Source organism: Tenrec ecaudatus, chromosome 2 (assembly GCF_050624435.1).
Source record: "Tenrec ecaudatus isolate mTenEca1 chromosome 2, mTenEca1.hap1, whole genome shotgun sequence".
In the NCBI taxonomy this organism is placed as follows: Eukaryota; Metazoa; Chordata; class Mammalia; order Afrosoricida; family Tenrecidae; genus Tenrec; species Tenrec ecaudatus.
Window position 1 is genome coordinate 257,308,030 of NC_134531.1, and position 14,228 is coordinate 257,322,257.

General features: G+C 38.0%; 1 non-coding gene and 1 pseudogene across 1 annotated transcript; both read right to left on the minus strand.

Moving 5' to 3' along the window:
* Positions 1-842: 842 nt before the first annotated feature.
* Positions 843-1,417, minus strand: LOC142440593 (mitochondrial import inner membrane translocase subunit Tim22 pseudogene; annotated as a pseudogene).
* A 4,060-nt stretch (positions 1,418-5,477) lies between these two features.
* On the minus strand, positions 5,478-5,641 carry LOC142441732 (U1 spliceosomal RNA). The gene has a single exon (XR_012783083.1). It is a non-coding gene; the product is annotated as a U1 spliceosomal RNA (small nuclear RNA).
* Positions 5,642-14,228: the final 8,587 nt, after the last annotated feature.

Below are 14,228 nucleotides of genomic sequence, written 5' to 3' on the forward strand. Positions count from 1 at the left end.
CTATAAATAAGACTTTATCATATTCTAATTTCTTCTAAAATAAAATTATTTTGACCTTAGAATATTAGTTTGCATTTAGTTTTTTTAAATACATTGAGTGAGGTCCAAAATGGATTTAATAATTTTCAAGTAATGACAATGTGTACCAGGATGAGAAAAATCCACTATTTAAAATATGATTATTCTTTCACACCTGAGCCACAAAGACACCAATAGTTGTGTGTGCCTGCTCTAAAACCAAAGATGTATGTTCTTTATTTTTTTAATGATAATATATATTTTATCATTAAAAATAAATAAATATATATATATATTATCATTAAAATAAAGATATATTATCATTATATATCTTTATATATATTATCATTAAATATATATCTTAATGATAATATATTTAATATATATTTTTTAAACAAGGATGGCAGAACACTAAACAAGGTGGCCCTGGTGGTTGGGCAGGCTGGGAGACTTGACTCCGCAGACAAATACATTAGAAGACTACATGGAGAGCAGGTCCAACCCCTGGGGAGGGCGGACATACACCAGCCCCAGACTCCAGAGGGGCGGTGGTGAGTAACTCTGAAGCTCTGGGAGATTAACCCCTACACATCAACGTGTTACTTACTTTCTGGTCAGCTCTTGGGGGCTCGAGTTGAAGCGGGCCCAGCGCATCCACTGTGGAGACCAGCTAGGCGGGCGGTGGCAACCAGACAGCTCTGTCAGGACACTGATGACTTGAGGGACGTCGGTCCCTGGCCTCGGTCCTCCAGCAAGTGCCCTGGTGTGGTGCCGGAGATCGTCCTCAGGCAGCTCAGTTGCTCCCTGGCCCTGGGGAAGCACTCTCACCACAAGTAATAATCAATGGCAGCCGAGAAAGCAGCAACATCTCCACAGCCAGTGGCTCCAGCCTTGAAGGCCACTCTGAACCCGATGGCTCCACCCGCGATGCAGCCACCGATGACGCCGTTCTTCCAATCTGCCTTGCCTCCTTGAGATTCTACCAAACACTCGGTGCAAGGAAACGTGGCGCCCACAACGGCGAAGATTTTGCCATAGGACATTCCTCTCTGCCCCAAGTCTCTAAGAACTTCCCTCGCAGTCTGTGTTCGGTAAGGATCTTTGGGGTCAAAGCCCACGTTGGTGTCAATACCAGCGGTGAACACCCCAAATGCACCTCCCAAGGCGAAGCCTCCCAGGTAGGCCAGCGCTAACTTGAAGGCGCCCCTTTCCATGGCCATTTCAATCATCTTCTGCTCCTTGCTCTTGGCCTGACTGGGCATCCCCCTAAGCTCCCAGGTTCCTGACCCCTGGGTTGACGCTTGTCACCAACCAAATATTGCAAAAGAATGCAATATTTCAGCGGGGCTTCGGGGGAGCCCACCACAGAGCCACTAGGACTGGGGCTGCTCACAGCCATAACAATCCAAAGATCTATATTCTAATAAGTTTATGCTTAAAACATTTAGAATGGTTTCTAGAAAAAATTGTGAAATTATTTACAGAATTATAAAATTAAAGGATGCTAAAGTAAATTAATCCCCGAGTAAATAAAATTACCCACAGCAGTGAAGATGAATTATGATAACATTTTATTACACACAGGTGGAGCTTTCTATAAAATGTAAAACTTGCACAAACCATTTAGAAAAGTCATTGAAAAGGCACACTAGCTGCAATCCAATGGCTTTAAGCAAAAGTGCAATGATAAATTAATGAATTGTAATCAGTTGTGGGGATGTGTAATGGATAATTATGGAAAGATTCACCTTTTATGAATTACAATCTGCTCACAATTATCCTCATAAATAACATAACTTCTCCTTACATCTCAAGCGCTATCTAAAGAAAGACTGTGTCTTTCGAGGGAATTCCCTTTCTTTATGCAGCAATGGAGATAAATGTTAACAAATAGAGATTTTTACCATCAATTAACAGATGAAATAAATAGAAAAGTAAGTAATCTAACTGAAGTAGTTCACTTTTTAAAGAGAAAACAAACATTTAAATAAAAGTTTGTAAAATAAGGTTTGCATAAACAAAAAGAGAAGAGGGAAACCAAAGTCCCACCATTAATCTTAATTTTTCTTTTCCTTAAATCATTTTATTGGAGGCTCATGTAATTCTTATCATAATCCATATATGCATGCATTGTGTCAAGCACATATGTACATTTGCTGCCATGATCATTCTCCAAACATTTGTCTTCTACTTGAGCCCTTAATAGCGGCTGCTCATTTTCCCCCTCCCTCTCCACTTACCCCTCCCTCATGAACCCTTCATAGTTCATAAATTATTATTAATTTGTCATATGTTACACTGTCCAATGTCTCCCCCAACCCTCTTCTCTGCTGTCCATCCCCCAGGGAGGAGGCTACACGTAGATTCTTGTAGTTGGTTTCCCCTTTCTACCCCACATTCCTTCCACCCTCCAGGCATCGCCACCCTCACCACTGGTCCTGAAGGAGTCATATGTCCTGATTTCCCTGTGTTTCCAGTTTCTATCTGTACCAATGTACATCTTCTGGTCTAGCCAGATTTGTAAGGTAGATTTGGGATCATGATAGTGGGGGAGGGGAGGAAGCATTTAAGAACTAGAGGAAAGTTACATGTTTCATTGTTACTAACCTGCACCCTGACTGGCTCATCTCCCTCCTCCCCACAGTAAGGGGGTTTCCAGTTGCCTACCGATTGGCTTTGAGTCTCCACTCTGCACTCACCCACATTTACAATGATATGATTTTTTTGTTCTTTGATGTTTGATACCTGATCCCTTCGACAGCTCATGGTCACACAGGCTGGTGTGTTTCTTCCGTGTGGGCTTTGATGCCTCTCAGCTACATGGCCGCTTGTTTAGCTTCAAGCCTTTAAGATTCCAGAAGCTATATCATTTGATAGCCAGGCATCATTAGCTTTCTTCACCACCTTTGCTTATGCACACATTTTTCTTCAGCAATCATATCTGGAAGGTGTGTATCCTGGAATGCCAATTTAATAGAACAATGTTTTCTTGCATTGAGTAAGTGCTTGAGTGGAAGCCCAATGTACGTCTGCTGCCTTAATACTAAACCTATAAATATATGAATATAGATCTGTTTCCCCACACTCTTATATAAATATATTTACATATGTACATTCCAATCTTTAGATCTCTATAAATACCCTTTGTTGCCTAGTTCTTTTCTCTATTTCCTTTTACTTTACTTTCTGCCACTTTCATACTCAGCCTTCATTTGGGTGTCAGTAATTTCTCTTGGTTACATTGCCCTTGCTGAATCCCTACCAGACCTTTCACACCCTCCTTGTCACTGATTTTGAACCACTTGTAGCTCCCCTGTCCCTGAGTTGGTCAGCACCACCTCCTTACCCCTGCCTCCCCCTCTCCCGTGCACCCCCAGAACCATTGGTCTTGTTGTTATTTCCTCCAGACTATTCGTCCAGTCTATCTTATCTAGATAGATCTGTAGAGATAATAATATTCAACAAAATCAAGCCATAGCAAGATAGGTGATGAATGAGAACACAAGGATGACTATAAAAAAGAAAACCAATGGCCATAAAATAATAAATTAATTAAAGTAAAAAAAATTAAAAAGAAAGAAAAAGCTGTAAACAGATCCTGGTCTGATTTTTTATCTCTAGGCATGTCCTTCAGTCAGGTCAGACTGGGTTCCATGCTCTGGCCCTAGAGTCTGTCCTTTTTACTCCCTCAAGGGCTCCCTGCTCTGCTCCCATGGTTGGTCTGCTGTACACTTTAGTGGTCTCCCTCGGTGTCACAGGGTCAGTGCTGACCCTGAGTCTCCAGTGTTCTACCTCTTAGGGACCTGGGCAATCAAGGGATGGCGTGGCTTGTAATAAGATCAGCTATATTGTCCACTCTGTGCCTTGGCTGTTCAGAGAGGGGATATCATCCTCCAGGCCTGGTGGGCCAGGATGTGCTCCACTCTCTCTTCCTCCCCCTTCATTAGCTCTCATTTGCTCTGATCAGACATGCCCCTCTCCCCTAGCTGCAGCTTCAGTGCCGTCCTCTCAAGTAAATTCTTCTGGGGGGTGGACAATTGTCCACGTAGCTGGTATGGGGGCTGAGCCCTCAGGCCCCTTCACTTTCTCCCCAATCCTTGCCAGCATGCTGCAGTCATCTGGCACTGGCTTTAAATCTGGTCCCTCTTTCCCTGTGGAGACACAAACAATACCCTCCCCTTGGGTTGGTCAGTGCCCTTTTCCCCCACCACACATATTTATTTTTCTTTCCCTTTTCCTCCCTCCCTGCCCCCTTTTTAGTTGGCTACCATATGTACACCTGGACTTTGTCTGGCCCCTGCCATACTATCTGGACTTCACCCCTGGAGTGTTTGTATACAGTAGCTTTTTCCCTGTGCCCCTTTTTGCATTTACCTTTCTGTTCTTTTTACATATATATATATAAACTTAGCTCAGCAGACTCATGTTATACTTGTTCTTTTGTGCTTGGCTTACTTCACTTAGCATAATTTCCTCCAGTTCTTCCCATGCATCGATATGCTTCATGTGTTCATCACTGCTTTTTAGCGATGCATAGTACTCCACTGTATGGATGTCCCACAGGTTTTTAATCCAATCGTCTGTTGATGGAAATTTGGGTTGTTTCCAACTCTTGTGATTGTGAGCTGTGCCACAATGAACATTGGAGCACAGATGTCTGGCTGTGGTTTGTTTCTTTACTCTTCTGGATATATGCCCAGTAGGGGGATTGCTGGATCATATGGTAGCTCTATTTCCATCTGTTTTAGAAATTGCCGAATCTATTTCCGTAGTGGCTTTACATACCTACAGGTACAACAGCAGTGAGTGAGAGTTCCTATCTCACCACAGCCCCGCCAAAACTTGTTGCTCTCTGATTTTTTTGAATTGGGCTATCTTTGAGGGTGTTAGGTGGTATCTCACAGTTATTTTTATTTGCATTTCTCTTATGGCTAATAATCAGGAAGAACATTTTCTCATATGTTTATTGGCCATTTGCATTAGAGAATCTGTAAAACTTCTGTTCAGGTTCTTTGACCACCTCCTCAGTGGGCAATTACATATTTATATCATATATATATCTTTATCATCTATTCTATATTTATCAGTATCAAGAGTGGGCAGGGGGAGGGGGAAGGAAGGCCCAAACAAGGTTATATAACAAATGTGAAAATCTTTAATTAAGAAATAAAATAATGAAATTTTGAAATGTAAAAATTTAAATCTAAAGGGGTCTTGTGCAACAATCTTATCAAATGCAGTATATCTCTTGATAACTTGATTGCTGCTTCCATGAGCATTGATGGTGATACAAGTAAGACAAAATCATTGACAATTTCAAATAGTGTCCATTTATCATGTTACCGATATGTAAAGTTGTGAGGATTTTGGTCTTCCTTACATTTAGTTACTTGTCAACCATACTGAAGGCTCATACAGGTTCAGTGGTACCCAACAACAACAACAATTTTGTTTTTTAACAGGGGAGAATGCGAACGCAGTCCCCTAATGCCACAAGTTATGCAGTCGAGTTTCCCGCATTTGGGAAAATCGCAGGGGTCAGCACATCCGGAGTGTAATGGAGAAGCCTCGCCCTGGGAAAAACCCCTTCAGGATCATGGCGTCTCCCCTGCCAGGTAAGTATGAAACAGCAATTCTTTACGAAAGCAAAAATCCTAATCTTTCTCAGAAGGAGCCATTGGTCTTTCCAAACTGCTGGCCTGTGGTTAGTAGCCCAACTGTACCCATTAGGCCCCTCCAGGTCCGCATGCACTGTGTCTCAGATCTGTCATGACCCACAAGTAATAAAATGAGGTGATCAAGATTCACTAACTCATTTCCAAGAGGAACAGTTGCTACTCAAAGTTAATAGTTTGCAAACTGAAACACTGAATGCAAACAATCTACAATCACACTGCGGATGATTCAGGATTAACCTTTGGCTAGGAAATATTTTTTATCACTGTGGGAAAAAATGTGGAAAGATTCTAGCTAGTTGGAAAATTGTATTACAGTCTTACTATTTCTTCATTATTTGACAAATAGTCCAAACTTACATAGGACTGTGGTACAAAAACATTGTAAATAACAGTCATACATACTTCTGACATTTATAGTTCTAATAGGCTTAAACATCTGTCTTAATATAGCTACTGGCTGAGTTGAATCAATAGACAAAGATGCTGTATTGGCAGGCTTTCATGTTGCTAGGAAAATTACTAACAATGAAATTGACCATATAAGTCTAGAGTAGCATATTTATATTGTCTTCAGGTTGTAATTTTAAAATTCTATAAAGGCTTAAAATAGTTCATGTTGATCATGCCAAGCATGGTGAGGAAATTTATATATATAATCTTTTAAGATATATATAATCATTTAAAATATACATATCTTTTAAGATATATCTTAATATATATCTTTTAAGATATTTATTTATAGTGCTTTTATTAAATCTATAAACAATTTTTAGGTAGGATTATTAAGCCAAAAATGGAAAATAAATTAATGTATTATCATGTAAAACATGCACATTATATTACTAAACCGACTCGTCACAGTAGTTGCTATTGTTAGGTACCATTGAGTCAATTTGAACTCCTAGCCACCTACTGTACAAGAAAACAAAGCGCTGACTGGGCCTGGGACATTCTCACAACTGTTGCTATGTACAGTCTAGCATTGCACCCATGCTATCAAACCATCTGGTTAAGGGTCTTGTTCAACACCCTTCTACTTTAACATGCATGATGACAATTTCCAGGGCAGGTTTCCTCTGATAATATGTCCAAAGTAAATGAGAAGAAGTCTCATTATCTTTGCTTCTAAGGAACACTCTGGCTGTACTTCTTCCAAGCAGCGCATTTACTTTGATTTTTATGTGTTCTTCCTCAAACACTGTCCAACGTGCACGTGCATATGAGGTATGCCTGAAATAGCATAGCTTGGCTCAGGCATATCTTAGTGCTCACAGTAACACCCATACTTTTCACCACTTTAAAGATGTCTTGTGCAATAGATGTATCCAATGCAATGCGTTGTTCTTTTTACAGCTGTACTCACAAGCATTGACTGTGCATCCAAGAAAGATGATATCCTTGATCATTTCAAGTTATTACTATCCCATCACACTCAGGATTGTCCTTAAAAGTAGATCTTAAAATGTCCTTTTTTTCTGATGAATGTGGCCAATTCCTCTTGCATTTGTCAGTCCTATACGATTGTCTGATTTAACTTAGCTAATACCAGTTCAATTCACCCCATGAAAGAGCAGGATAGTCTTTATACAGTCCATTTCATTTGTGATCAATTCCAAATTTCCTGGATTCATATTTCAGACATTCCAGTTATAAATAATTAAAACAATGCCATTGTTTTATTCCTCACTTTTCATCGCACCCCATCAGCAAATGAATGTCCTGAAAAAATTACTTCACACACGCCGTTATAGATGACAGTACTTTGAGAAGGCAGCTCTTCCTCAGACTTATTGTGAGTGCACGATAGGTTTACTGTGCCAACTAGACTCCAGTAGAAACATGTGTGCAGAGTGTACTAAGGTCACAGGTTGATGAGGATGACTGAGATAAATGGCTCTCCAAAGCTGGCTTCTTCCTTTCTTTCCCCCTGGTGAATGGACCAATGCACTGCTGCCTGATGCAAAGCTAGTCCTTTACCTCAACCGTGTGCTGTGCTACGTATGGGCTGGGCCAACCCATCAATCAAGTCACCTTGCCATGCATGGCAAGAGCTTGAGGCTCCACTGGGACCTGCTTCTCTAAACTGTGCTACTGGCTTCTGCTAGCACCAAGTTCTAATTTTTCTGCGATTGCCACCTTACCATGCCATGTCTGCTGTTGTGGATGGACTCTGTTCATCTTACCTGAGGGCAGATTCCAGTCTGTTTCCTTGACCTGGCCCAGCAATATGTGTGAGTTGAAGGACCTTCAGTATATTAACTGTTCAAGGAAAGTGAGTTGAACTAAGCCCTCTGTACTACTATGTACTATATATATATTCATAAGGATCCAAGTTTTGTTTCTCTAGAGAACCCTACAGAAGGTCTTCTGATCTGAAGAGCTCATCTTCTGGCACTATCTCTGAATGTTCTGCTGCTATTCATGGCGTGTTCACTGTATGACAATGTTCTGCTGTTACTAGTAAGGCTTTCAGTGGCTAATTCCTCAGAAGGGGATGGCTTATTTTTTCTTTGGAATTTGGTCTCAATCGTAAGCTTTGTTGAAACCTGTTCATTTTGGGTGATCCTGCTGGTATTTGAAATTTCAGTGGCAGAGTTTCCAACTTTACAGAAACACAAAAACCAACACAGTACAACAAACTGACTGTGGGAATATTCATGAATTCCTCGTGAATCACTTTATAGTACTTACTCCACCATAATTTCACAGAATACACCAGAAGTCTAAAGGATCCCTGGTAGTTCAGTGGTTCAAGTCGTTCAGTTGTTTCAAAAAAGAAAAAAAAGGGGGGGAAAGTATGGCATTTTGCTTGTTTTACAGTGTCAAACTACTGGGGAAATTTTAATGTTAATTTCCTACTAATATTACTCTTCAAATGGTTAGAATAATAAATTTTAAAAACTATATAATACAGTTTTTCCTTGATAAGTAACACTAGGTTTTAAAATTAAGTAAAGATGTGTCATAAAGCTAAGGTGTATGTGTGTGCTGTATGATGGGATAGAATTAATGTAAAGACCATGGATACAGTGAACTAGATACTGCCTATCATTTCAGTTTTAATTGTTATTAAAAAATACAAAGCCCTACAAAGTAGCGATACATTATCCTGAACAGTAGCACATATACATTACAGTCTTGAAAGAAGACCAGACATCTCTGGAATCTCTGAAATGTTCTTACTATTCAGGCTAAGGCACAAAAGTGTCATGCAGGTGGTGTGTCTTTCCATTTTCTAGTGCTAACATCTCCATTTTCCTCATCTGTTGTAGATTCACAGGATGTGTAAACTGCTTTAAATTTGGAAAATCAGAGAGTATTTTTTTATAAAGAGGGGCAAAGTAAATACCTAACATTTTATCAAATTGCTGGAGGTCACATAAACATGGAGTCAGTAGAATTAGCAAAAAATCTTAAACCTCTTCTCTTTCTACGGTACACTGGAGCTTTTACTTAAAAGTTCTGGCAAATGAACACCAAGATAGCTGCTTTTTATGGCTCTCCAATGCTGTATAAGTTGTTTGAAGAGCCAAGATAAGCAAACCAGTTATAATATTCTTCAGCCACTCCAAGGCTAATTGGGCCTTTTTCGTATCATTCACTGGAAATAAGATACCAATATTAATTTGTATTATAATATTTCTTATTTTTAAGAAGTAAACATAATTCAAATAATTAGTAAAATGGTATTACTATTCTAATACAAATAAAGGTTTATTTTATTTAAGTATTGCTTGAATTTATTAAAAAAACCAAGATAAATCTATGTGTCTCGTGTGTATCTCATGATAAAGTCCTTAATTGTAATTGTATTTAATATTAACTTAAGTTGCCTTTAGAACCCCTGGTGGAATTGTGGTTACATATTTAGCCACCACTGAATGTCAACAATTGGAAACCACCAGCAGCTCCGTGGGAGAAAAGCTAAGCTTTCTCATCCTGTGCATAGTTCCAGTGTCTGAAACTGAGAGTGGGATGACGATGAGCCGGCATTGACCCAGCAGCAATGAGTTTGATTTGGTGTTAGGTTTCTGTGCACTCAAGTTCATTGGTAAGATAAATAGTATTATATGTTCTTTGTGTCTTAGGATTGAACTGATGATAAGTTATTGATAATGATACAATATCCATTTACAAATAAATAAATCAAAATCACAACTGTCCATTTTAATATATTTATTGTTATTTCCAACCAACACCCGGCAATACATGAAAGCCTACTTGGGCTTTTAAAAATAAATTAATATTCAAATTATGTTTTTTAAAACTATAACTCTTCTATAGAGATCTGGAAAGGCATTCTCATAATGCGAAAAGACTAGGAAACAACAGGACTAATCTATACAGTCATGTGCCACATAACTTTTGCATATGCCGCACTTACGTCTGTGGTCCCAACCCCCATAAAGGTTATATTAAAAATTAAAGGCGCATATGGTTTTAGCCACAAATGGGTGCTATTTTGCAACATGCATCTAAACATCATCATTATTACTATATTATGTTAAATATGTTTTTAATATACCTGGAAATACTTTTCTAAATGTGTTTTTTAAGCCTAGAAAGATGTACTAAACTAAATATTTGACTAAACTGATTTTCTATATGAGCCATATATCTTTGTGTATAAAAGACACTCAAAATTAGACTTAGAAACAGAATTCATTCACATGTTATAATCCTGGCACTACCTTTATCAAGTATGCTGTTCTCTCAGCATCCATATCACATAATATCCTATCTCACTGTTTTTTTTATAATAGCCTGTAACAATGGTTGATTATTTCTCTCATGTAATACTTATGTGTATATGGGGGAGGGGTTAAAAATGGTTAGTTCTCCTGAAGGTTACTAATCATTTGCAAAGTTACCTTGGATTTTTTTAACCTTTCTGCATGCTAATGAAATGGTTAATAATCATAAACTTCTTATTCAATAAAATCATCTAATTTTGGAGAAAATGTAGACTCTTTCTTGAATTTTATGAACAAAAACTGGTTATATGGCTAATCAGGATAATAACTGTATATTCATATTAAAAGGTAAAGAAAATAGAAGCAAGTTTTAAAAGTTTAAAAAATAATTTCTAAGTGTAATTTTGTCATAACTGCTTCCTTATCAAAACTTTTGTAGCATACCAAAATCATAAATGTCATTAAGATTTTACTTGCAATATCTATACAATATGTTCTGAATTATATCTTGCCATGTAGATATTACAAGAAATAATATTTTAATGTTTAGGCAGCATTTTAAATAGGAAAATGACAAACTTAATTGTATCCAAAACAAAAAATCAGGAAAAAGCTCCGCTAGGTGGAGCTTTAATAGTACGCGTTTTTTCCACTAAGCAAGTATCCAGGAACTTGCTCTGAGATAGTGCACTCAATAGCATCGCCTGGGAAGGTTCTCTCTGGTCACAGTGCAGTTTTCTGTTAAAGTAATTTCACTGGAACCTCGTTTTTATGTGATGGCTGATTTAAGAGACAGCGTGCAGCTCTGAAATTTTGTTTCCTGCTCAGGAAAAACGCTGCAGAAACTGCTGTGTTGTTGAACATAACTTACAAGGACAGCAGTATGGGGAAAAACTCAAGTGTATAAGTGGTTTTCTCATTTCAAAAAAAATATGAGAATTCAGTTGATGAAAAACCTCATTCTGGACATCCGTGAACTTCCTGAATGGATGAAAATGCCAATAAAACTCATGCACGTGTGCTCTAAGACCAACGAAGGACCATTGAAGAGATGGGGAGGTTATCGGGACTACCTGGAAGTTCGGTTCAGCGAATTTTAATGGAGGGTTTGGTAATGAGAAGGGCTGTTGCCAAATTTTCTGACTGACCAGGCAAATGTGCGTCGACTGGAAACATGCTGGGCTTTGAAAAGACAGCTCTGAAGAGACCCACACGTTTTCCAAGGTCATTACTGGTGATGAAATATGGTGCTCTTTTTTAAAATATCAAAACCAAACATCAATCAAGCTAGTGGAAACCGCCATTGTCGTCTCACCCCCAAAAAGCTCAAGTGAAATCCAAGATCAAGGCAACACTCATTTGGGCTATTTTTATGTGAGGGGGATAGTACATTAGGAATTCATTCCATCAGGTCAGACTATAAATCAAGATTTCTGTTTGGACGTTCTGAAAAGATTGTGTAAGTATGCCACAAAAACATGCCCAATTTGTGGTCGATGGGGGACTGGTTTTGGCACCACCACCACGACAATGCACCTGCTCATGCAGCCATCTCAGTGTGCTAGTTTTTGACAAAAAAATAGCATGCCTCTCTTGCCCCATCCACCTGACTCTCCTGACCTCTCCTTGTGCTACTTTGTTTTATTTCTGTGACTGAAGAGAGGCATGATCGGACAAGCATTTGAAGACATAGAAGAGGGTGTGACAAAAACGAGGGAGGCTGTCAGACATCTAAATGGATGAGTTTGAAAAATATTTCCAAGAGTGGAATCACAAATTTGAAAAATGTATTGAGTGTAATGGAAAGTAATTTGAAAGTGATAAAGTTGTTCTGTAAAAAAAAAAATCTATCATTTTTTTGTTTTGGTTACCCCCTCAAATAGATATTGAAAGTCTGTTTCTTTTTGGAAATGCAACTAGAAACCAGGACTATTTAATCAAAGGTGTGAATGAAATATAATATAATAATCAAGTAAGATAAAAGAAAATTGAAACAGTGTTTAGATTTACTGTAAACAGAAAAAAGAAGATTCCAATTATTACAGGAAGTTATCTGCCTTTGCTAGTGAAGTCTAACACCAAGGAGGCTCCAAAAATGTGAATTTTCCTTAAAATTTAACCAATAGACTTAAGCAGCATTTTTGAGGCTGCATGTTGTTTTACTCACTTTTAAGGAGCTATGGGAATGCTGTCAAGTTGGAGGACTAATTGCGAGGTCAGTGGTTCAAACCCACAAGTTCGGGCACAGGAAAAAATAGAAACGATCTTCTCCTGTAACGATGCCCCGTCTTGGAAACCTGCATAACTGAGTTGGAATAAACTTGAAGGCAGTGGTGGGTGGCTGGAGGTTTACTTAAAGCCTGTGCCATAATGTCTCAATGAATTCACTGGTGTTCTACAGAGCTTTTGCATAACAATTAAGTTTAACAATATTATTTTAGACTAGTAGAAAGTTGGAGTAATAAAAGCCCATTTTTTGTGTGTGACCTCTATTGAATTACAATTAAAAATAATACTTATATGCCCTTATAACCTCACAATCTCATCTGGCAAAACACTGCTGGTAAAGAATTATATAATTCCTCTGATTCACTCACTGTGTTTTATTATTTTACTTACATAATTAAAATCTGGGAGTAAATATTACAAGTTAACTATTGACAATCACTATGTTAAATATAAAGACAAGTAAATCAACCAATCAAATATTGTTTTTTGTCCTCCACCCCGCAAACCCCCTGAAATGTAGGAAGTACTTTTATGGTTGGTATTAAGTGAAGAGATGCCATATTAATTTCTTTTATAGGCAGAGCTCCTTTAAAAAAGAACACACAAGGTAAATCACACATTTTAATTATGTCCATTTTCACACAATGCATGTTGTTTTTAGGTGTGCTCAAGTCGGCTCTGACTCCCACGTACAATTGTAGGAAAATCTCAGTTCTTCGCCATCTTCCCATTGTTGTTCTGTTTGAGCCCATTATTGCAGCCTTTTGTTGCTCCATTCCATTGAGAGGCTTCTCTATATCACTTATCCTCAACTTGACCAAGCGTATTTTTCCAAGAATGGACAATGTTCCAGAAAACTTCAGACAAGTCCCATTATTTTGGTTTCCAAGGAATATTCTGGATTTACTTCTTCCAAGAAAGATTTGTCTGTTCTTCAGACAGTTCATGACACTTTCAATATTATTCATAAAAATAATTCAAATTAATCAATTACTCTGTAGTCGTTCTTATTCATGTCCAATATTTGGCTCATTAAAAATAACAAGGCATGGATCCTCAGTCCTCAAAGTGACTTTTTTCTTTCTTTTCTACTCCTAGTACAGTATATAAAGGTTAAAAAAAAGAACCTGCCAAATAGAAATGTGTGTGCACACATGCATAGATAAGAAATATGATCTTTTTTTACAACAATAATATCTTCTCAAATGCTGTTTATTCAGAAAGATAGATAATTTAGCTTTACAAAGAAAAGGGAAGACGGAGTGACATGAAGAATTTTAAATGATATAAAATAGGTTAAAATTTCCATCAAGCATGCAATTTAAAAATAAATACTTCAAACAAAATAAATTATTCCCTGACAGATTGGTAAAGGCCACAGTAGTGATTAAGAAGAGCAATTACTAAAGACTTCCAATACCAATACTATCTTATTGTGTAAATTAAGTGGTTCCTGTCTGAGAGTTAATGAAAAAAGGAATTGTTTTGTAAGTTAATGCATTCTGGTGGTGTGTATTAAAATAGTCAGAGACCACATGTTGATCAGAAATTACTAACAGGATGCTGGTGAATCAAATGCATGTTCATCAATTAACCTGCGGGCAGCAGA